The following is a 23,241-nucleotide window of genomic DNA, read 5'->3' as shown; positions in this document are numbered from 1 at the left end:
TGGAATAAAATTATTTCCAAGTTCCAACATAAGCATATGCAATTATTAACAGCGTATTAGGAAACCAACACAATGATACAAAATAAAAATCAATGAAGAGCCAGTGCCCCGGTGGCATTTTCCTCCGCAGCAGACGTGGCTGGCAGCCGGCAGGATGGCTGAGGCGGGGGACGCGCCACCTTTGGCAGGGAAGTGCTTTGCCCTGGGACTTTTCCATATAACCACGGGAAATGGTGTAGAGGTGGCCGTGTGCTTGGGGAATCAGCTGACAATGCAGCGCGGTTCTCTGTGAAATGGAGGCTCCCCAGCTCATTCTGGATGCCCCACCCTGACAGGGTGGTCTGGCCGGGGTGGTGCTCGGCAGCAGGGGCTTCCTGACACGGTGGAGGGGCCCCGCCAGCTCACTGCCTCCGAACTGCACTGCGTTCGCTTCTGCCCGGGCCTGTGAGCTGGGCGTGGAGGGCAGGTGTGAGTGGCTGGTCCTGCCGGGCTCGGCACAGATGGTGAGTTAGGAAACCCAGTTAGATAGCCCGCATTGGTAATGCACCAGAAACGCTAACCGGACCCAGCTGCACACAGACACAAGACCCCTCACCAGGATGGAGTGAAAGCCGGGATTGACGTGGAGCAGAAGAAGGGGACGAGGCGGGTGGCTGGAACCCCGCAGAGGATAGAACTAGGGCTGGGTCAGGCTGGTCCATAGCCCTGGGGGGCTGGGTTAGTCTGGTCCGTAGCCCTGGGGGGCTGGGTTAGTCTGGTCCGTAGCCCTGGGGGGCTAGGTCAGCCTGGTCCATAGCTTGGGGGGCTAGGTCAGCCTGGTCCGTAGCCCTGGAGGGTGAGGTCAGGCTGGTCCATAGCCCTGGAGGGCTGGGTCGGCCTGGTCCGTAGCCCTGGGGGTCCGGGCTACATCGACCTAAGGGCTTTTCAATACTTCGAGCAGTTGTTTATGCTGTTCAATACCAGCCTGTAGTTGCTTCCTAGTCTCTGTGTTCAGGCTCTTTTTGAGTAGTATTATCGCATTAAGCAATCCGGGGGCCATGCTGTGGGCTGTTTCCGCAATGCCTGCCACCTGACAAGCGGTCCTCTGCCCTTCACGGGGCAGTGTCACCGGGAACGGGGCCCCTGGAGGAGACAGATGTGTTGGAGGCTGCTACCCCTGGGCTCCGCGAGGCCCTCCTGCAGCGATCGTGGAAAACCACCCTCACTGCGTGGGCTGGTTACAAGAAGCTCCTATTTCGAGAACATGTTTAAATAAAAACGTTGCCAAGCACAAGGCTGCCCTGGAGATGGCCAAGGCCCACGCAGGACCCAGCTTCCGGGTCACAGGTCAGGTGGGGAGGTGACGCCGGCCTTCAGGTCGTGAGCTCAGTGCACCCAGCAGGGAGAGGCCGGTTCCGGGGGATTCCGTGTGGCTGTATCTGGTGCCTTCACATTCATTTCCTTCTCCTCTTCCTAAGATGCAAAGAACGCGTTTCCGTCTCACTTTGAGAGTGAGAATGGGCGCCCCGAGTCCAGCGGGAAGAATGGACTCGTGGTCACAACAGAAGCCGCCCTAGCTGTGTCTGCGGCCCTCATGGGGCACTGGACATGGGCACGCCTTGTGTGCCCATCGCTCCAGTATCCTGGGCCCTGGGGCCCTGCCCCTGGCTCTCACGGCCCAGCGGGGTCCTCACCGCCTGCCCCTCTGGGCCGTGGAGCCCCAGATGACCTCACGCTGACCCAACATTAGACACCTTCATATCTCCCGCACAGGTCTGTGAGAAGCCTGGGGTTTCCCTGGTCTGTGCACCCTGTGTCTGTATGTGAGTAACAGAACAGAGCAGCCCTGGCTTTCCTCCCCCTCCCCGCTCCCCACCCTCTACCCCATCCGCCATCCCATTCCAGGTCCTGGGGACTGCAGGGCTGGAGGAGGGCGGGGCCTGGGGGTGGGGCCTGGGGGCCGGAAGGGTCCACAAGTGCAGACATTGGATATTGAAGTGGTCAAAGGCCCAGAACCCATATCAATGATTATGTTTTCATAATCTTTAAGTCGTTGTAAAAAGGAATAGCCATTTAACAGAGCAGTTTATCAATACAATATATCTTAATCAATGTTCCCATACCAATTATTTTTATGGAAAGATACAGATACTGCCTAGGACTGTTTATTGGAAAACACACTCAAAGATTGCGTCTACTGTGAATGTTATTAGATTTACTCATTACAAAAGCATCCACTCAGGCCTGCATGGAGGGCATCACACAGCAGCATCCTGGTCCCCTTGTCTCTCCTCAGCCTTGCTGTCCTAAGGATGGAGAAACGGTCCCTCAGCCTTGCTGTCCTAAGGATGGAGAGATGGTCCCTCAGTCTTGCTCTCCAGGATGGAGAGACGGTCCCTCAGCCTTGCTCTCCAGGATGGAGAGATGGTCCCTCAGCCTTTCTCCTAAGGATGGAGAGACGGTCCCTCAGCCTTGCTGTCCTAAGGATGGAGAGACGGTCCCTCAGCCTTTCTCTCCATGGCAGGACTCTGTATTTTCCACAAACCCACAATGAAGTTGTGGCTGCATGTTCAGGCGAAGAGAGGCTGATTCAGGTCTTTGGGGTGCAGAATTTCATGGTGAACATTCTCCTCCTATCTCTTTACTGAGGCTTGAATTCAGGGCCTTGTACGCTTGCTAAGCTTTTTCCTCAAAGCTAGTGCTTTGCTGCTTGGGCCACACCTCTACTTCCAGCCTTTTGGTGGTTAATTGGAGGTAAGGGTCTCATAGACTTTTCTGCCTGGGATGGCTTCAAATCATGATCCTCAGATCTCAGCCTCCTGAATAGCTAAGATTATAGGATGAAGCCACTGGTATTTGGCAATTTGGTATTTTAAGCAATTTATGACATAATAAACACATATGTCTTATCTTATTTTGGAGAATAAAATATGCATCTATTTGCTCTATTGAAAAATGTGATCTGGACACCAGTGGCTCACGCCTGTAATCCTAGCTACTCAGGAGGCTGACATCTGAGGATCACAGTTTGAAGCCGGTCTGGGAAGGAAAGTAAGTGCATGAGAATTTTATCACAAAGCAACTACTCAGAAAAAGCAAGATGTGATGCTGTAGCTCAAGTGGTGAGAGAGTTAGTCTTAGGCAAAAGAGCTCAAGGACAGCGCCCAAGTTCAGTTCAAACCCCAGGACAGGAAAAAAGAAGAAAAAAGGAAAATGCACCAAAAACTATACAGTAGGGGCTGGGAAGGTGGCTCAGTGGTAGAGTGCTTGCTTTGCATGCCTGAGGCCCTGGGTTTGATTCCTCAGCACAACATAAGCAGAAAAAGCCAGAAGTGGCACTGTGGCTCAAGTGGTAGAGCGCTACCTTGAGCTGAAGAGCTGAGGGACAGCACCCAGGCCCAGAGTTCAAGCCCCATGACCGACAAAAAACAAAACAAAAACCATAAAACCCCAAAACTATACAGTAACAAAATTTCTGTTATTGAAGATGTGAGCTGCAGGTGCCGGAGGGTGCAAAGGGGTTTCTGTGTTAGTTGCTTTTTATCGCAGTGGCAAAAGCCTGAGGTAATCCACTTAGAGGTTTGTTTTGTTTGATCTGTTGGGAGGTGTCAGTTCACGGTTGCCTGGCTCCACGGCTTTGGGCCTGTGGTAGTTCAGTTTAGCATGGCGGGAGCACATGGGGGAGAAGGTCTGTTGGCTTCATGGCGGTCAGAACGCAACGGAGCGAGAGGAAGGGCTGAGGTTCCGGGTCTGAGAGAGGGTGGGGCTAGGGTTCCGGGTCTGAGAGAGGGTGGGGCTAGGGTTCCGGGTCTGAGAGAGGGTGGGGCTAGGGTTCCGGGTCTGAGAGAGGGTGGGGCTAGGGTTCCGGGTCTGAGAGAGGGTGGGGCTAGGGTTCCGGGTCTGAGAGAGGGTGGGGCTGAGGTTCCGGGTCTGAGAGAGGGTGGGGCTGAGGTTCCGGGTCTGAGAGAGGGTGGGGCTAGGGTTCCGGGTCTGAGAGAGGGTGGGGCTGAGGTTCCGGGTCTGAGAGAGGGTGGGGCTGAGGTTCCGGGTCTGAGAGAGGGTGGGGCTGAGGTTCCGGGTCTGAGAGAGGGTGGGGCTAGGGTTCCGGGTCTGAGAGACGGTGGGGCTAGGGTTCCGGGTCTGAGAGAGGGTGGGGCTAGGGTTCCGGGTCTGAGAGAGGGTGGGGCTAGGGTTCCGGGTCTGAGAGAGGGTGGGGCTGAGGTTCCGGGTCTGAGAGAGGGTGGGGCTGAGGTTCCGGGTCTGAGAGAGGGTGGGGCTGAGGTTCCGGGTCTGAGAGAGGGTGGGGCTAGGGTTCCGGGTCTGAGAGAGGGTGGGGCTAGGGTTCCGGGTCTGAGAGAGGGTGGGGCTAGGGTTCCGGGTCTGAGAGAGGGTGGGGCTAGGGTTCCGGGTCTGAGAGAGGGTGGGGCTGAGGTTCCGGGTCTGAGAGAGGGTGGGGCTAGGGTTCCGGGTCTGAGAGAGGGTGGGGCTGAGGTTCCGGGTCTGAGAGACGGTGGGGCTAGGGTTCCGGGTCTGAGAGAGGGTGGGGCTAGGGTTCCGGGTCTGAGAGAGGGTGGGGCTAGGGTTCCAGTCCCTTTTGGGGTCACGCCCCCAGCAGCCTCACACCCCCCGCCCCACCCTTTAGAGCTCTGCACCTCTCAGGGCACCACTGGTTGGGCCCAAACTCCAGCACATTCTTTGGGGGAGGGCGGGTGTTCCCAGTTTCAAGCGTAAAGAGGGTCACGCACACAATTGCCATCTGGAGTCCAGCTTTCAGAGTAGGAAACCAAAGAACAGAACACATCTCAAGTAGTAAAAGCTACGGCACACACCCGTAGAATAACACGTTGGTTTCAAAGGGTAAATATTTTTGGTAATATAATGCAGATAATTATTTAAAGATGTAAGAAGAATAACTCACTGTATTTTTGTATCCTCCATCATTTTTCCTACTTTAAAATCCATCCCTGATCTTAAGTGAGTTGTTCTTACTCATAATTAGTTCACTTGGGCAGAACAAAACTCAAGCATAAACACAAATTGAACTCGGAAAAGCACATAATTATATCAACATCAATTCTAATTAAGATGGAGCAATTTGGTAAGTTTTTGTCTACATTTGCATGTTTTTCCAAGTCTCAAATTACACATAGCTAATTAGAAGAACTACCAAATGGCTTTGTGCGCTTGGAGGGCAGAGCCCATGTTTGCCCGGGTCAGTGGGCACGCCCGGGCTGTGTGCTCTGTGTCAACACGGTGGTGTCGGAAGGAGCAGGGACAGACATGTGGAGCATCGGCATTTCTACCCTGAGCCCTGCCTCCAATCTGGCTTTTTGCTGGTTAATTGGAGACTTATGGATTTGTTTCTGCCCGAGCTGGTTTCAAACCATGATCCTCAGATCTCGGCCTCCTGAGTAGCTGGGATTACAAGAGTGACACTATCCTTTTTAACCTATGACAAGATTCCACTCCACTTTACTTCTGTGAATCTTGCTAAGAATCTCCCTAATTCTGGAGTGCAGAGGCAGGAATTGCTGTGGAAGGAATCGTCCTTGAGGGCCAAGGCACTCTACACGCTGGTTTTCAGCCGGCTGGGGGGCTGAGGCGTGTGTCCCTCAGGTGGCAAGGCCCAGTGACCGCAAGGGGGAGGCTGCCCAGAAGCGTGCTAGCGTGCCAGAGAATGGAAGGCAAGGCCTTCGCGCGCCACAGCCCACAGCTGTGGGGGCCTCTGGCAGCCGCAGAGGACGCTGAGCTGGGAGAAGCCTGGGCCCGCGGTCCGCTGCCGCCGCATCCTCCACCACATCTCACGGTCTGCGGCCCCGGGGTCCTGGCTGCTGCCGAGCGGTGGAGCAGCGCACTTCAGCACGCTCATCTATAGGGACGTCCCTGGCCAGTGGTGACCAGATGCTGCAACCCAGTGTCCAGAAAAGAGCTGTGTCCCAAAATATCCCCCATGGCTCCGGCAGATGAGCTCTGCCAGGAAGCAGGGCTCAGAAATGAAAAGGCTGGCCATTTTTGAGGGTATCTCAGCTTGAGGTGCCATAATTAACACCCAGCCTGGGCAGCTCAGCCACACACTCGCTCTTCAGGGCGAGCGTCCACGGAGGCTGAAGTCCAAGGTCAAGGCACTGCCAGTTGGCTCCCTGGCTCCCAGGAGCTGTTTTCAAACCGTGCTGTCACAGGCTGAAGAGAGACGGCTCTGCCTCTCCCTCCTCCTTACAAGGACGCGTCCCTGAATCATGCAGCTCAGCTACTTCCAAATGGGCCTACCCCAGCTAGTCACACTGCGGTGTGGCTACATCGCGTGTGTGCGTGCGTGCGTGCGTGCGTGCGTGTGTGTGTGTGTGTGTGTGTGTGTGTGTGTGTGTGTGTGTGTGTGTACATCCATCGTGATTGCATTATCTCATTCAGGGGTAAGGAGGACTAAGTCAATAAAAACGTACACTTTATAATACTCTTTATAGCTCTATTACACTAGTCGTGTCCTGGAATGACATTAAAAAATGGAACATACCTGGGCACTCTCGGGATACGGAAGGGCTCTCTGTTTCTAAAGTTACTGGCAGTGCACCCCACTTTCTGAGTTGTCTGTGGTCTTTTCTACAGTATTTTACGGCAGTTTCAGTAAAAGCAGGCAGTTGGGCTTCTCCGTGGAGTCTTCAGGACCCGAGTGGCCTGAAGGACCCAGAAATGATGGGCAGGGCCATTTCTCTCTGAGATCACGAGTGACTTGTTTGAAGAGATGTTTTCCAGAAGCTTAGAAACATTCCGTGCAACTCCGGGTCTCCAGGCGATCTCCACCTCCCAAGATGCCGTGTGGCGAGATGGCGGTGGAGCACCGGTGTGTTTGGCCCTCCCGTGTGTGGGGTCGCATGACTCCGAGGACGCAGGCCTTTGAGTCCACTTCTGAAGGAAGATGGTGGCCAGCGAATTTCACTTTCCTCTCAAGACGCAGCCCCGGCTGGCGGGAAAGGCCGTGGGCAGCCGGGCAGCCCCGGGGCACAGCAGCTCCCTCCACGAGCTCAGGACCGGGTTCCTCAACACTGCTTCTCCCTCGTTTGGAGAGCGAGGAACGTGGGACGCTCCAACATCAATACGTTTACTGTCTTCATGAAACACATTTATTTTTTGTTCGTTGTGGGGCCTGAACTCTGGGCCTGGGCGCTGTCCCTCAGCTCTTCAGCTCAAGGCAAGCCCTCCACCACTTGAGGCACAGTGCCACTTCCGGTTTTCTGGTGGTTTATAGGAGATAAGAGTCTTACTGACTTTTCTGTCTGGCTGGCTTTGAACCATGATCCTCAGATCTCAGCCTCCTGAGTAGCTAGAATTACAGATATGAGCCACCGGCGCCCAGCTCTGAAACACATTTATAATGAGTGCAATTCAATGCTGAAGAAAAGCTCAAATATGACATCAGAAGATGACATATTTGTATTTTTTTAAACAACGAACTCCATGTTTACAAGAGAGAAATAAGACACAAGGGAGGTGTCTTCTGCACCGTTTTTAAGGACTGCTAAGGGGCAGCCACTCAGGAAGGCAAGTTTCTATTCAGGTGAGGCCCCTGGCATGTCACCACAGTGGAACTTCCTGCATGAACCCGAGTGGGCTTGCGCCAGGCTGGCCTCCAGCAGCTCCTTCCTTCATCAGAACAAGAACCCTGCCCTGCCCTGCTCACCGCAGGCCCGGGCATTGGGAACCACTGAGGTGCCGAGGTCCGGGGAATCCGCCTGCCACACCCTCTCCGACGGAGCCCACGGAACTTAGACAGGAAGACGCTGTCACTACTAACCTGGAGTCATGCCCGTCCACCATGCCTACCCCACAGAACAGGAAGGGCAGAACTGGGTCCTGAGGCCTCAGCCCCGAGGTGGCAACTGTGTGACGGGGGAGGGGGTCTCCACTGCTGCCCCGATCACACACGGGGGCTTCTGGGGCTCAGGGGAAGAGCTGTCCACCATCAAGGGGCGCCGTGCTGCCATGCCCAGATGCCACAGCTGCTGGCCTCCTCCCAGCCCCATGGCCAGCAAAGACCCCTCGTGCACACATTGTGCTGAGCAATGCTCCAGGGCCTGATGTCCAGGTGTGGAGGAGGGTGGGGGGAGGGGCCGTGTGGGAGCTGGGCAGCCTCAGGGCGCAGGAGGAAGGGCTCTTGGTCTGGGTGAGTCACCGCCCATCTGGCGCAGGAGACTGTGGCTACCTGCTCCGGGGCAAGTGTTTTACAAGACTGCCCCAGGCTTTCTGGAAACAGATGGTCAGAATGAAGTCAAAACACTGGCACTGGGGCTGCAAGTCAGTTCATGCTGAGCAGTCGGTGGGAAGAATGTGTCAGCTCCATCTAGAGCTCGAGAAGATGCCCGAGTCCTCCCGAGTCCTCCCGGGTCCTCCCGAGTCCTCCCGGGTCCTCCCGAGTCCTCCTGAGTCCTCCCGAGTCCTCCCAGGTCCTCCCGAGTCCTCCCGGGTTCTCCCAGGTCCTCCCGGGTCCTCCCGAGTTCTCCCGAGTCCTCCACACCAAGAAAAATGAAGAGTGGGAAGAACCCGGCACAGAGCCATGACCTCGTCACACCGGAGTGAGCACTGAGCCCGTGGACTCGGGGGCCTGATGCGGCCAGAGCGGCTCCCCTCCCGAGGGCCCACGGGCTGCCCCTCCCATCTGAAGTCAGATGACTTGGTTGCACTTCATGGCAACGCCCCATCAACAATGTCACCCCGCCTTCTGTCTTCGGTTTCATCCCTGCCTCTTTCAGACATGGAGGCAAGCCCCTTCAGCCGCTGGCTTTTATCCCATTCCCCAATTCCCATACCAAGTTCAAGTAGAAAGGGGCCCGTGTCACCTGTGTCTCCCATGTGTCTTCCCAAAATACAATGGATAGAGTCTGCCATTCTTACAAAAAAACTTCCCAGAACGCTTAGCCCCATGCAGATCATAGTTGCTAGAAACATTTTCAAAAATCTCTCACTCAGAAATGAACATGCAGCAGCCTTCACCCGTGAGCAGAATGGCAGCCCCATCTCAGTTGGAGAGACAAGGTCATAGACACAAGGAGGCCAGAGGAAGGAGGCCCTGCTGGCGAGCAGGGGTGGAGGTCTGCTTGTGAGAACACGCAGGCCCACACGGGGCGGGCCATGCCGCTCAGCCTCTGCGCATCCCGCGGGTGCCACCTGTGGTGTGCGCGGTTCCTGCCAAACGGGCAGATCTGAGCTGCCCTTGCCGGGAATCCACACCAAGGGCACGCGTGGGCCTCAGGGGAGAGGACCTGCTCGGCCCCTGTGGCGCACCCTGACCCCGCGTGCTATCCACACGCCTGTTATCCACGCCGTGCTGTGACCACGGCGCTCCCTGACCCCACGTGTTATCCACGCCGTGCTGTGACCACGACGCTCCCTGACCCCACGTGTTATCCACATGCCCGTTATCCACGCCGTGCTGTGACCACGGTGCTCCCTGACCCCACGTGTTATCCACACGCCTGTTATCCACACCGTGCTGTGACCACGGCGCTCCCTGACCCCGCCTGTTATCCACGCCATGCTGTGACCACGACACTCCCTGACCCCACGTGTTATCCACGCCGTGCTGTGACCACAGCGCTCCCTGGCCCCACGTGTTATCCACACCGTGCTGTGACCATGGTGCTCCCTGACCCTGCGTGTTACCCACACTGTGACCACGGCGCTCCCTGACCCCGCGTGTTATCCATGCTGTGACCACGGCGCTCCCTGACCCCGCCTGTTATCCACACGCCGGTTATCCACGCTGTGCTGTGACCACGGTGCTCCCTGGCCCCGCGTGTTATCCACACTGTGACCACGGCGCTCCCTGACCCCGCCTATTATCCACGCCATGCTGTGACCACGGCGTACCCTGACCCCGCCTATTATCCACGCCATGCTGTGACCACGGCGTACCCTGACCCCGCCTGTTATCCACGCCATGCTGTGACCACGGCGCTCCCTGACCCTGCATGTTATCCACACGCCTGTTATCCACACTGTGCTGTGACCACGGAGCTCCCTGACTCCACGTGCTATCCACATGCCAGTTATCCATGCCGTGCTGTGACCACAGCGCTCCCTGACCCTGCGTGTTATCCATACTGTGACCACGGCGCTCCCTGACCCCGCCTGTTAGCCACACTGTGCTGTGACCACAGCACACCCAACCAATGCCATCTCCAAAACAGGTCATCAGTGATGGAAACCCGCATGGACTCAGACACGAGAGTACCTGCTGCCCTGTGACAGCTACACCTAAAACGAAGGCCAACGTGAACACAGAAAGGGCACTGCCGGGCAGGGAGGGTAACCGATGGAGACACGTCAGCACTATCATGATTGCTTACGGCAACATCACCATATCCCATCATATATGTGTCTGAAAATGAAACCATGAAGCTCTTCAAAGATGGTTAAAAATTAAAAAGGAGGATTAATAAAAGGAGCAACAGAGGGGGCACGTATGATTAAAGTGCATTATGTGCAGATATGGAAATCACAACTATCCTGACATATGCTAATCAAAACGGAAATGATAAATAAAATCTCCCTGGCCAGGCAAGCATGAAGAAAGAATAGTAGTGGGGAAGCCCTCTCCCTGCAGAGGGGAGAGGGAGAGGCGACACAGGGGACCGAGGGCGGCCCAGGGGCCCTGTGGGGAGGGTCACAGGCCAGGGAGAGCCCGGCGGGACCACGTCTGCGCTGGAGCTGTGCCCGCTCCACACATGCCGACATTGCACGCTTCCACGTGACCTCCTCTGGAAGGAGGGCCACCGCGGCGTGGCACAGTGGGGGAGAGGGAGACACACTGGCTGCGTCCCCCTCGGCCCCCCCTCCCCTCCGGACCTCCCCGGACGTGTCCTGCCTCCAGCAGCCCTTGGACGCTCTCCGGGGCCTCCAGGGCTGAGCCTTCTCACTGTGCTCACTTTCTGGGCGAGGCTGGGCGGGAGCAAGCTGCGGGCAGCAGGCGCTGTGAGATTCCTGTCACATCAGCCCCTTCCAGCAGCCCCATGGGCCTGCGAAGGGGCGGCGGGGAGAAGGGCGGCGGGCAACACTGAGAACAGCTTCTGGCTGACAGAGGACGCAGACCCGCCATGGGACGGGACACAGAGGACAGAGGACGCGGACCCCGCCGTGGGGACGGGACACAGAGGACAGAGGACGCAGACCCCGCCGTGGGGACGGTGACACAGAGGACAGAGGACGCGGACCCCGCCGTGGGGACAATGACACAGAGGACAGAGGACGCGGACCCCGCCGTGGGGACAGTGACACAGAGGACAGAGGACGCGGACCCCGCCGTGGGGACGGGACACAGAGGACAGAGGACGCGGACCCCGCCGTGGGGACAGTGACACAGAGGACAGAGGACGCGGACCCCGCCGTGGGGACGGGACACAGAAGCAGCAGAGGAGTCAGGCCCTTCACAGTCAATTGTCCCGAAAGACTGAGAGGTGAATTTTCACTGCAGTCAGATCTCAATGTGTGCTTCCGGAAGCCCACGCTTGGAAAAGGCTTGTTAAAGAAAATCAAAGACGAATGGATGCACAGGCAGGAAACCCTCGGCTACAGAGAAGGCGCCTTCAAGAAAACTGGCATTATTTCCTGGGTCCGAAGCCAGGCTGCTGGCGCGGGGCAGATGCAGAGCTGGTGGTCACCGGGGCTGGTGCGGAGCCTGCCTGAGTTTTTCCCTCCTTCTATCATAAACGTGATAACACATCGTATTTCAGTAGTCAGAACATTTGCCTTTAAAAAAAAGCAGTGAAAAAGAGAACGTGCCATCCCAAACACATGGCGCTTTCAAAGATCGGTCCAGACAGCTCTCATTTCTAGGAACGCCCAGCACCGGCGGCGGACCGGGCAGTTTCTGAGCACCAAGGACTCCAGAAACCTCCACATCACAAAAGCCCGCTTGCCTTGCCAGGGCCCACATTCTGAGACACCAACCTAACACCAACGGTCTTCAGGGAGAACCTGTCCCTCGGGGACCCGGGGGGGGGGGGACCCACCCGCGCTGCTCTGCGTGAGGCGGTGCCCTAGCCCCGCACCAGCCGGAGGCCTCAGCCACAGCCCCCAGCGCCCAAGCGGCTCTCAGAGGCTCGGATGGAGAAGCCAGGCGCTGGGTGTGGCATCCTGAAGTCTGACCGCGGCGCAGGAGGAGGCTTTCCCTGGGTGTGTGAGCTGCTCTGATGCCAGGAAGTGAGGGAGGCGAACGGATAGTCCTCCAGCAGGAGCAGGGAAGAGGGGGCCCAGTGCATGCCGGGAACGGGCCCCGTGCGCCGTGCGGCCGTCCCGGCCTGGCTGCTTTCCCCGACCACCTCGCAGACCCCGCGGCCTGGCGACAGCGGCGCTCCTGCAGGTGGTGCGTTTCCTCCGGCCGGATGTTGGGACGTGCATGCACCTGCCATGGGTGGGTGGGGGGCACTCTCGTGGCACTGAGGCACGGGCCGCTCTCGTAGAGCCCTGATGACTGAAATCGTCTTCCCCTTTCTGTGCAACATGAGGCAGAAAGTAAACAAAGCCTTTCTCAGGAGGAAGGGACAAGAAAGAAAAAGAAGGCTCTGTGCGGCCCCAGTGGAGCCCACCAGTGTTTGTTGACCATTTCCTCCTGGTCCTCCAAGCCCGGGGGCGGGGCGGAGCCCCATGGAAGGCACCGGAGCCGGCAGACTGAGGCTGCTGGTGTTCACCAGGCTCGGGAACAGCTCTCAGAGGCTGGGGTGGAGGGGATGATGTGCAAAATGGAGCCTGGCTTTCTACAGTGTGGCTGGACAGGGGACAATGAAGTAATAAGAACAAATCCAGCTGTATCGGGAACGAATGGGATTCTTGGGCGGCTCTGGTGGGAGGCTGGGGCCGGGTGACCCTTTGGTGCAGCAGCCTGGAGCCTGCTTGTGGTGAGCTACGTCCCGGTGGTTGATGTAGGCGAAAGCACCAAACACGGCGCTCCTTAGAGTATCTGCTTCCTCCACATCCCGCCCCGGTGCGTCAGGAGAGGAAGCCTGCGTCCTCCGGGAGATCAGAGGCAGGAAATGAAGCCATGTCCAGGCTGCGAGACTCTGCAGTGGTCCTGGAAGTGGCTGGGGCTTTCTTTGTGTGAACATATCGTGTCCCTCTTTCCGGCCTCCCTTCTGTCCCCCCAGCCCTGCATGCCGCCCCCCTAGATATGACTCCTACCCCCAGTCAGACAGCTAAGCTCAGGAAGGGGTGGCAGGCAGCGGCTGCAGGGCAGGGCAGCTTACATGGACACAGGTACAGGCTCGGGGCTCAAATCTCTCCAAGTGAGTAGAGTGTCTGCTTCAAAGCCAAGCTGTCCTCAAACTGGAGATCCTCCTGCCTCAGCCTCCTGCCTGCATTTCATCCCAAGTGCTCACTGAGGGCTCAGAGTGGAGAGCCAGCCGGCATGTGTGGTACATGGCACACTCTCCCGGTGAGGCCTAGCAAACCGGGGTCCCAGGCTCAGCGTGGAGGACGGCGATCAGGCAAAGGTCACTAGAAAGGGCAGTTTGAGGACACCTTCCAGAAAAAGCTTGATGAATAATCATTAGAAGAGTTACACAAAAAGTAACCTTCCTGTTGCTGTCGTGAGCGGGGTGGGGGTGGGGGGTGGGGGGTGGGGGGGCGGGCGGGAGAGGGTGGTGAGCACTCACGTCTCCGTACACTGAACAAAACCGCGGAAGCAGTAGCTGCTGCAACCAAAGGAGAAGAACTGCTCAGGCCGTGTCCGCCCCGCGTTCCTGACCGGCTCGAGCCGGCCGGCTCCAGTCCACATTTTTACTGGTGCCTGTGTGACACGGAAGCTCTGTGGTGCTGAGGGGGACAAAGCTTTTGCAGGATGACAGGATACACAGCGCTAAAAATATCACAATGTACAGAGCCGGATTTAACCACAAAAATAACAGAAAACAGCAGAACAAACGCAAAGTCTTACTCTCCCTAAACTACAACCCCGTGCGTCCCACAAAGCCAATACAAATGGCAAAGGGGGTGCCTATGGCCAGAAAGCCTGTGGATAGACACCAGTTTAGGGAAATCACTAGGAAAAGATGGCAATCAAGAAGGAGGAAAAAGGAAGGAAGAGTTGAAAATATATATTTGGGGGGGGGTCATGGAGCTTGAACTCAGAGCCTAGGCACCGTCCCTGAGCTCTTTTTTGCTAGCATGCTACCACACTGAGCCATGACACCACTTCCAGTTTTCTGGTGGCTAATTGGAGGTAAGAGTCTCACAGTGACTTTCCTGCCCAGACCGGCTTTGAACCATAATCCTGAGGTTTCAGCCTCCTGGGTAGCTAGGATTATAGGCGTGAGCCACCAGCACCCAGTAAAAATATTTTAAGGGTGACAGATCCCAGCTACTGGGCCGGCTGTGGAGTGCTGAGATGGCCACACACAGATTATTCAAGGTAAAGAGAGAGGTGGGACAGCTTCAGGCCGATTCTTCCACCTGCAAGCAAGCCATACACTCAGAGATAGAGCACGTGAAGTGCCCGGAAGGTCATGTAAACCACACGCGTGCTCGTGGCTCGTGTCTACAACATAAGCCCGTGTGGCTCACCATGGGCACTAAAGCACTTGGCACCCAGTCTTATTTAATGGGAAGTAAGTTCATCTAGTTAGGTTAAAAGGTTGAGCCAAGGACAAGCTGCCTTTGAGAGCTACCCAGAATGCCGTGGGACGTGGAAAGCTCTGGTATTAGTGAAACAGAACAAAGATGGTGCAGGAGGAGAGACTCACTACACTTGACACCAGACTTCTACAACCTGGCAGCTAGCACACCAGGGGGTTTGGCACAGGTTAGAACGAGAAGGGTCCGGAGGACGTGGACCCTGCTGGGCACAGAGCTGGCCTCGCAGGGGCATACAGAAAGGAGAGACTGTGAAACTGAGTAGCTGAGAAAATAGGTTTTGTTTGAAAAAACAAAATGAGTGCTTTTCCATAGTCTATATGATGCCAGCCACTAAGTAGCGAGTGATCAGCATGGTGTGTGCATGCCACACAGTTAGGAAGGAGCAGAGGTGGGAGAGTCCACTCCATGGCCCACCCCAGGCGAAAGTGCCAGTCCCTGCCTGAAAGAGAGGCAAAGCTTTACGAAGAAAAGAGGGGCGCTGGAGGGGTGGCCAAGGGAAGAATGTCTGCTCAGCAAGCAGGAGCCCTGAGTTCCAACTCCAGCACCACCAAAAGAACACATAGGTAATAAAATAAACTTTTATAGCCTAACAGATTGCTTTCATGATATTAGAATAAAGGAAGATTTCTTAACTCAGAAACAGAAAAAATGTACCATAAAAAAGAACTAATAAGTATAGTTACATAAAAGTTTAAACTTTGGTATAAAAAGATTAAAAACAGGGCAAACGAATGGTATTACACAGCACACGTAACAGACATCCCAAACACAAAAGACGCTGTGCGCCGTTCCACAGAGATAAGGAATGAGAACGTTACACAGCGAGCAGAGCGGAGAGAAGTCAGAACTGCCGAGGACGCACCACAGCCCCCGACCACACTGGTTCCCAGCAGCAGCAGGGCGAGGGAGAACACGGGAACCCGCCCCACGTCCACTGAGGTCAGCCTCCCCCACGTCCACTGAGGTCAGCCTCCCCCACATCCACTGTGAGGTCAGCCTCCCCCACGTCCACTGTGAGGTCAGCCTCCCCCACGTCCACTGAGGTCAGCCTCCCCCACGTCCACTGAGGTCAGCCTCCTCCACGTCCACTGTGAGGACAGCCTCCAAGCCCTGCGGATGGTGAGTCCAGCGATGTGTGTGCAGCCGGGACAGGCCATCTGGAGGGAAGGAAGCCGGTGGCACTCAGCACCATGGAGACAGGTTCCACAGCCATCCGCTGTGTTCCAGGGCGCACACCTTCCACAACGTCCCAGCCTCACCCTGAGTGGGGACTGAGAGACGACAACAGCTCACAACAGCGGCTCACACCTCACAATGGCTCAGACAATGAGAGATAACCAGTGTCTCCCAAGGGGGCTGGTGAGTGAACAGTGAAGCAGGCAGAAAACAACGCACACAGACGCGAACAGAGGAGCGAAGCCACACTCACCAACACAGCACAGACTGCGCCCTACCACACGTGGCGTGTAACATGGAAACGCCAAACTGGTGCTCAGGATATACAAAATAAAGCATGAAGACATAAACAGGGGTGCCCAACACCAAATGGTCAGCTGTTCCGAGAACTTGACTTCTTAAGCTAAGTTTGTATTGGTTACGCTACTTTGCATTTGCCCAGAGCTGCCTGGGATACTGTGTAAGAAGGATCCAAGAAGGACGCAGGCCTCCAGCCTGGTTTGTGGAGCTAAGCTCGCTTTCTGCAGGACAGTGACCATCAAGGGAGCGCCCGGGTGAGCCGGTGGGCGCGGCCTGGGGGCCCGGGAACCTCTGAGCGACTGCTGGAAGGTGAGGGATGCGAGGTCCTGTGACCTCCACCGACAGCGCCAGGCTGCTCTAAAAAGGCTTTGGTACGGTGGGGAACTGGGATACCAGGAGCTGAATGTTCTAGATCTGGAAAGGTTCTTCTGCCTCTGGCTCTGGGGGGCCGGCATCACCGAAGGGCCATCCATGGCCTGCTCTCTGAATCAAGCCTTCCTTCTCTCCTAGCGCTCTGCTGTTTGGAGTGACAAAGAGGTCCTGGTTGGGATGCCGGTGACTGCTCTGTGAAGACACTAGACGCACAGGCTGGTGCGACCTCACAGCGGGGCCTCACGGGCCGTGGCCTGGCCTGCGTGGGTTCACGGCCAGCCAGACCCGGTCACGCTGACGCTGGCCCTAGGAGAGTGGTCCCTGGTGCCTGCTGATACTGAGCTGCCTAACCGGTGGGGGCGGCAGCCTCCTGTCCACAGCAGCGGAACCCGGGCTCCGTAAAGACTCCTGAGCGCTTCAAGTCTCCTGGGATGCACTGATTCAGAGCACAGCATGCAAAAAAGACATGGTCCAAAATGGCGTTGCCTGGGGTACCAACACCACCTAGCCATCATGGAAAACAACTGCGCAGCTTAGAACCTGGATAACTTGATTCATATGGTGAGAACAAGAATTTAATAAATTCTGTATCCACATGAATTTGATTTGATGATATAAAAATAAGCAATTCCTAACTCAAAATGTTCACATCTAATTTAACTCAATGATCATTGGCACGTGCGAGGGAAAGAAAGCAAAACCCTCTAAGAATTTCTGGTTGATGAATTCAGGATTTTTTTCTCTGAAAGGGAGGCAAAATCAGGGTAACTCTGGAATCTCAAGGAAAGCTAACAACTGCAGGGGCCGTAGGTGGGCCCTACACCGTTGGGGAAAGGGCTTCGCCACCGTTGTCCCAGAGCTGGAAGGATGGAAGGACTTCTGTTTTCTGCCCAGTGTTAGAGGGAGGGCTCCAGAGCCGCCCCCCACCTCACAGAAGCCCAGGTAGGAGGTCAACAAAGAGCCCCCCCACACCAGGCCTCCCACCCGAGACCTATTCTCCAGGGCCGTCCTTCAGACCCTCCTCCCAGGGACAATGATGGCAAAGACCCTAGACAGTGGTTTTCTCAGTGGAGCTCTCTGGGACCATGGTGATGATGCAGGGGCCCCACCCAGACACAGACCCGTCCTCAACATTCTTCCCAGACTCAGAGATCCACATCAGGTGTCTGGGGACAGGGTCCCGGATGACAGAAGGGAAAGGCCTGGCTGGATCCCTTCTCAGGGAGATCACAGAAGGGACTGCAGGCTGACTGGCCCTCACTGGGCTGTGCCATAGCGCTGCCACGGCCACCGTGGGTCACAGCGTCCCACAGTCCCACACACAACCCGGGAGCACTCGGACATGGGACAGTGTAACTACCCAACATCTACTGTGTTCAGAAATGCTTTGTGCCTGCAACAGCTTATCAGTCTGTAATTACTGAAGACGGAGACTTTACCAACTAGAACGCTTCCAAGCCTCCAAATCTTGCATCTTTGTCTGACGAGCAGGGTATTTACTTCAAGATAAAGAGAATCTATTAATTTTGAACAACTTGTTCTTTTTGTATGTTTTTTGGGGGGGTAATTCTTACACATTTTGTTCTTGTTTCTCCACCTCCCCCATCTTCTTATTATATCTCTTGTTTATTTCAACGCAGTACCTTTTACCACCAAATAACTTGCAAGAAACATGAAGGCTTGTTGGTAAATAGCGTGACAACCAAGTTCTGCAGTGGTTATAAAAGCTTGGGAGGATCCGGCCACCCTTTTAGCATGAACTTAATAAACGATTTAGTAGATGTAAGAATAACACGTCATACATTGTTCTTTTCACTCTGGGGTACCTTGGTGTCTCTGGAAGTAAATGCAGTGGTTCTCTGCTTCCTCCTGGGTGGGAAAAAGATAAACTACCCCCCACAGACAACTGGCTGGCACAGGCAGGGAATGAATGTGACTTGTGGATCTGAGGGACTGGATGGTCATGAACTATAATGGAAAGAGTTCATGGTGATGGACACAGATAAAATCCCTCACATTTGTGTTACTGGTATCAAGCTACCAAGCTCTTCATTTAATTTATCTCTGAGCTGGGCGCTGGTAGCTCATGCATGTAATAGCCTGAGATATGGTGATTGCAGTTTGAAGCCAGCCCAGGCAGGAAAGTCTGTGAGGCTCTTATCTCCAATAAGATACCAAAAATCCAGAAGTGGAGCTATGGCTCAGGTGGTAGAGTGCTAGTCTTGAGCAAGAAAGCTCAGGGACAGTGCCCAGGTCCTGAGTTCTAGCCACAGGACCTGCGCACGTGCACATGTGCGCGTGCGCGCGCGCACACACACACACACACACACACACACACACACACACTTCTCTGCAGAAGACTATGATCAAAAAGGATGCAGAGAAATGAGTATGCATCCTAATAGCACCTGGGGCTCATGGGTGTCTTCATCTTTTGAGTCACATCCCTTCTAGTAACGTGTCCAAATGCATTGCTGCTGGGCATAGCTCACATTGGAGGCCCTGTGCTCAAGCCCCAGTACTACCAAAAATGAGAGTAGTGAACCACAAACACACAGAGAATACGGAACAAGAAAATAATGTTACAGTGTTTCAACAACAGTTACGCTACCAATAAACCTGCAGGCACTACTTAGTGTCAGAACTGATTTGTTTAAAGAATGAGAAAGTCATGTAATAAAATTCTACTTCTGAAATCCACTCATGCCCATGGTGCTCTCCTTAATCTCTACTTCCTTAAGTTACTGTCTACACATTCTGGATGTCAGTCTGGAGCCATTACAAGAAAGAAATGCAGGCAGGAAAGAATGAGAAGCAAACCTGCTTCACTAAGCATCCAGCAAACACACTGAGGGAACAAGTACATGTGCGAACAAACGACACATTTGATTTCCTTTCAGTAAATGAAAGAAATCGCATCTGAATTTTCTCAGCATGGGGAAGGCACGCGCAGCAAGCGCTACGTGTTCCTTAACTACCAAAAATCTGCACACAGGCCTGGGCCATCCCAGGCCCCGCCCTCCCAATGGACAGAACACGAGTGCGGCTCCACCAGGCCCCACTCCAAGGCCTGCTCTGTTCTTTCTCTTCCAATTGTTCACCATCTTCAGACATCTGGAAGCAAGGACTTTGCCTGTGGGCCTTGGAGAAAGGCCAGGGCCATGGGGGGCGGGGTCCCAGGGGGGCGGGGTCCCATGGGGGGCGGGTCCCATGGGGGGCGGGGTCCCAGCAGCACCGAGTCCCTGGGGACTCTGGGGTGGGTTCTCCCACCTCCGGGTGAGAGCTGTGGGCACCGCGTGTGGGAGCAAGGAAGAAAAGAGCCCACGACCACACCTGTCCTGGGACTGTGTCCAGTGCCTTGCTCACACCTGTCCTGGGACCATGTCCAATGCCTGGCTCACACCTGTCCTGGGACCATGTCCAGTGCCTGGCTCACACCTGTCCTGGGACCATGTCCAGTGCCTGGCTCACACCTGTCCTGGGATGGTGTCCAGTGCCTGGCTCACACCTGTCCTGGGACCATGTCCAGTGCGTGGCTCACACCTGTCCTGGGATGGTGTCCAGTGCCTGGCTCACACCTGTCCTGGGACCATGTCCAGTGCCTTGCTCACACCTGTCCTGGGATGGTGTCCAGTGCCTGGCTCACACCTGTCCTGGGACCGCATCCAGTGCCTTGCTCACACCTGTCCTGGGACCGCATCCAGTGCCTTGCTCACACCTGTACTGGGACCATATCTAGTGCCTTGCTCACACCTGTCCTAGGACCGTGTCCAGTGCCTTGCTCACACCTGTCCTGGGACCATGTCCAGTGCCTTGCTCACACCTGGCCTGGGACCGTGTCTGGTGCCTGGCTCACACCTGGCCTGGGAAGGTGTCCAGTGCCTTGCTCACACCTGGCCTGGACCGCTGTGTGTCCTGCTCCCTCGGTGCACAGGGGGCGTTCCAAGCCCACAGCCTTTCCTGGGGTAAAGACGGAGCCCGTGGCGGGGCCCTGGCAGTCACAGCAGGCTCCTGCCAGAAACACTTCTCAGCCTGGGGGTGGGGCGGCGGGTCCCCGGGTCCTAACCCCACATCCTGACGGGTGAAAGAGCGAGACCCGCAGCAGCCGGGCAGCGCTGCCACCCCCGTGGGGGCGGGGTGGGGTGCGCCTGGGGTGCGGGCCCGTTCTGCCCGCAGGCGTGGGCTGCTCCCCGGCGCCTCCACACCCCGCGTGCTGGTTCTCTCTACCACTGCCAGCCGCCCCCTTCCTCAGCCTTCTGAACCCCATGCTGCACCGTCTGCCCGGATCCGCCCTTCCCCCTCTCCTGTCTCCTCCCCGCATCCTGCCGCAGCGAGCAGCCCGCGGGCGGAGTGGGCAGAGCCCGAAGGGACGGTGCTGGCCATCGGCACTCAGCTTTCAGCCTTGCCTACATGGCGGCTCTGCGGGGGAGGCCTGGGTGCAGCGCGCGCAGGGGCCCAGGGCCCGCGGGGCAGTGGGGATGACGCCGCCAGGAGCGCAGCTCCTGGGCCAGCTCCTCGTGGCTCCGGTCTGTACCTGCAGCTGCCAGTGACACGCGGACCCGAGGAGCGCCGGGCCGCTGCTGAAGCAGTCAGGGGTCAGGGAGGCAGATGCACAGAACCTCACGGAGACGCGGGGCGTCTCCATGGAGCTGGGCGGAGGACGGCCCGTGCTCCTGGGTGTGGGCCGGTCAGGGCCGGGTCAGGATGGAGGGCTGTCCTGGGTCCACCCAGCCCTGCTGAGTGCTACGCCGCAGTCCCAGTTCATCTCTTTGCCCTTCTCCTGCCTGCCCCGGTCTACTCCCCACCCCATCTTCCAGAAGGATCTCCATGATCCATGGATGATGGGTTGGCGGGAGCCAGGGCCCCGTGTGTGCTAAGCTAGCACTCCACACACCAGCTACTAGAAGGATCTTCTCATGCTGAGACGTAATCCCATCTCTGCCAAATAGGGCTTCCTAAGGCTTTTAAGGTAAAATGGACCCAGGAGGTCCCGCAGCCCCGTGCCCTCCTCCTCCCTCCCTGGCATGCTGACCTTCTACATCAGCCAGGCTCTGGCTTGGGGCCCGGCCTGTGCGCCTCCCACACAGCACCCAGTGCTCCCTCGGGCTCCCTGCGACCCCCGCTGCCCAGGCTCGCTCGGCACCCCAAGACGGTCCCTGCGACCCCGGGCCTCCCCAGACTGACCCGCCCGCACTTGCGTCCTGTTGGCTCACTCCTGTGGTGCTTTTCTCCCCAGTGCTTCTGGAGACGGTGATGGTTTTCCTGTGTAAACCTGGGTTTGTCTCATCTCCTCGTCACCACGAGGAGGGAGAACACGTTCGGGCCTGTTCACCCTGGGATGGTGCGCCAGGGCTCTCCCCAGAACCAACGCCAATGGGGGCGGAGCTGGCCGGGGGGGGGGGGGCGGCGATCACACGGCAGGCCCCAGGAGAGCCCTGGACCTGGATTGCCTCAAGGCCTTGCCCTGTCCGCAAGGCCCTGGGACAGCCAGCTGACAAACAAGTGCTGGGCAGGCCTGGGGGCTGGTGCCGACCTTCCAGACCTGGGGCTCTGCTCAGACCCCATCCACCCCACAGGAGGCTGCATCTGCTCCAGGCCCTGCCCGCCTCTGAGTCTGGGTGCTGCTGTGAGGCCAGACCACCGCCATGGTGTGCATTCAGTCTCCGGCAGCTTTGGAGGTTGGAGTCCGAGCTCTGCTCCACCCACGGGAAGCTGTGGGTCAGGGCCCCTCCCTCACCAGCCTGGGTGCATGGCCCCTTCTTCCATCACATCACTCCAAGGCGGGTCTTCCGAGGTCGGCCTCCTCCCTGCTTCTGCGAGGACACTGCACGGAGGCCCTGGGCATCTCCCACCTCGAGGTACAGACGCGTGCACAGCCCCTCCTCGCACGCCTGATGATGCTGCAGCCTCCAGGGGGAACCTGTGCTATCTTTGGGGGCCATTCACCAGCCTTCTGCACAGACAGGATAGCAGCTGGGACTTGGGAAACTCCAGGAAGGGAGGGGGCTGGATGTGGGCCAGGGTGAGCCTCGCAGATGGGACCCCAACACAGCAGGAAACACTGGCATTGTTCATTAGTGCCCTGCCGCAGGATTCTGTTCTAATAAATTAACAGTGCATCCTGGCTGATTCACCTGACAGGAAACAAGCCCGTGTGTTCCCCGGGGACTGCGGGGGGGGGGGGGCTCCTGACGCCCCGCAGGGGCCTGCTACTCATGCTGATGTGACTTCAAGTGCACAATGTGTGGGCAGAGATTGCAAGAGTAAAAAGGGAGCCGGGCAAAGCAAAGGAGTATGACAAGTATTGTAAGGCTTTTTTTGAAGATGTCAGATATGTTGCTTCTGCTTCTTCTCAATAGAGAGAATTGGGTGAAGGCTGGGATACATTTTCAGATCGTGCTGGCACGAAGCACAGACCATCTGGAACTTTACAAAGCGGAGACCTACCTGCCTAAAATGTAAAGTCAGGATGCAAACACCGATTGTGAAGCCAAGTGGGAGAAGGCCCTAGAACAAGGTGGCAAATGCTTTCCATCTGTGCCCCCCCATCCTTCCTGGGTGATCCCTCTGACCTGACGGACACTTATGGATGCTGTGGACTGCAGAGGCACACACGGCTGCACACGAGGGTTCTTCCTGCCCTGGGGCGGGTGTCGGGAAGGCCCGTGTACTGGCTTCCAGCCCAAGCTTTGGATGGATAAATGGAGGAGGTAATATGCATGGAGGAACAGAGGAGATACTGTGTACGGAGGAGCAGAGGGGGTACTGTGTATGGAGGAGTGGAGGAGTACTGTG

At 56.6% G+C, this 23,241-nt stretch overlaps 1 protein-coding gene across 6 annotated transcripts in view; it reads right to left on the bottom strand.

Moving 5' to 3' along the window:
* Positions 1-23,241, bottom strand: part of Rps6ka2 (ribosomal protein S6 kinase A2) — a 193,828-nt gene that overhangs the window by 64,498 nt on the left and 106,089 nt on the right. Inside the window, exon 1 of one of the 6 annotated variants that reach the window (XM_070010343.1) lies at positions 6,491-7,286. The exons of the other annotated variants lie outside the window; for them this stretch is intronic. The gene's annotated coding sequence lies outside the window, so the exon portion shown is untranslated. Of the gene's footprint in view, positions 1-6,490; positions 7,287-23,241 lie in introns of those variants that run through there. 6 annotated transcript variants of the gene reach the window in all.

Source organism: Dipodomys merriami, unplaced genomic scaffold (genome assembly GCF_024711535.1).
Source record: "Dipodomys merriami isolate MVZ:Mamm:240054 unplaced genomic scaffold, mDipMer1.0.p SCAF_8, whole genome shotgun sequence".
Taxonomy (NCBI): domain Eukaryota; kingdom Metazoa; phylum Chordata; class Mammalia; order Rodentia; family Heteromyidae; genus Dipodomys; species Dipodomys merriami.
This window is presented reverse-complemented; position numbering and strand designations above follow the sequence as displayed.